Source organism: Saprolegnia parasitica (assembly GCF_000151545.1).
Source record: "Saprolegnia parasitica CBS 223.65 unplaced genomic scaffold supercont2.102, whole genome shotgun sequence".
NCBI lineage: Eukaryota > Oomycota > Saprolegniomycetes > Saprolegniales > Saprolegniaceae > Saprolegnia > Saprolegnia parasitica.
The window spans coordinates 127,098-128,353 of record NW_012156496.1 but is presented as its reverse complement, the minus strand read 5'-3'; the positions used below and the strand labels follow the sequence as shown (position 1 = coordinate 128,353).

At 38.7% G+C, this 1,256-nt stretch overlaps 1 non-coding gene across 1 annotated transcript; it reads right to left on the bottom strand.

Annotated features, from left to right (window-relative positions):
- Positions 1 to 401: 401 nt before the first annotated feature.
- SPRG_30177 lies at positions 402 to 474 on the bottom strand. Its single transcript has one exon. It is a non-coding gene; the product is annotated as a tRNA-Val (tRNA).
- Between the last annotated feature and the right edge of the window lie 782 nt (positions 475 to 1,256).

The window sequence follows — 1,256 nt, the reverse complement described above, 5'->3', positions numbered from 1 at the left end:
GCAGGAGATGGTAAAACATAGCGCATGGAGGAATATGTGTAATTGATGAAAAACGATTTTTGAATTTTGGGTGGACTTTTATTTGACGTCGAAATGAGTGCAAAAAATGGACGCACTGGGACGATGCAGTGGGCTTTTTTTGAAATTAGGGAAATGTATATTTATGAATTGTTTCAATAAAAACATGTAGTATGCTCATGACATTTTTTGGCAACGAAATGGTCGCCGAGGATTCGTTTTAGGTGGGTAGCAAGCACAATGAGATGGGTGCATGTATTGTTCAATAATGAGGGTGAAACAGGGTCGCTAATGAAAGAATGAAAAATAAAAGAATCGATTTAATCAAAAATATGGTTTTTAAAATTGTTTGGAGTGCTCTACAGTGCGTAAAAAAGTATGTTTGGTCTTACCCGGACTTGAACCGGGGACCTTCTCCACGTCAAGGAGACGTGATGACCGCTACACTATAAGACCTTGCATATTTAACGACTTTTCTCAACCAATTAGTGAAAAATATATTCCATTTTCATGTACCTAGCACGCACACGCTCCAAAAACACCTCCTACAACCTCTTGCACGACATCACAACACATTTAAACCAATGTTTTGCCGTCACACGCCGCCCAAGTATTTTATTTTATTTTTATCGATACACATTCATTAATACACCACACTGCGACAACAAAGATCACACCATAGCACTCACAGCCTCCAAACATCTCATTTCGACCATTCACAGTAGTTTTTGTGCTTTTTTTCTCGTATTTAAACATTTAAATGCGTTTTACTCGTCGAGCAAAATAGACACGGTTAAATCGAAAAATCTCGTGCTACACAACCCTTTCGACGACGAGATAGGGTGATTCGAGATCTCCAAAACATTCTCTATCGACATGCCAAGTATCAGCGAATTTTGTTTTGGAGCAAGATTTGGCTCCTCGGCGTCCACGCCGGCATGGGCTCGCCACTTAAATGGCTAAAAAAGGAAAAATAAAAAAGCAAATATATTCATTGAGCACATCTAGTCGCACAGCTCGACGGTAATATTTTGAATGTGTGCAGTACCAAAAATGAGTCGGGCTTTGCAAAGAATGCTCTAAAATTGATTTTTAATTTAAATACACTCTATCCATTAGCATTTGATGGCCCCAAGAAACGGCGAGCAAAGTTGCAGGAGATGGTAAATATATCGCATGGAGGAATATGTGTAATTGATGAAAAACGATTTTTGAATTTTGTGTGGGCTTCTATTTGA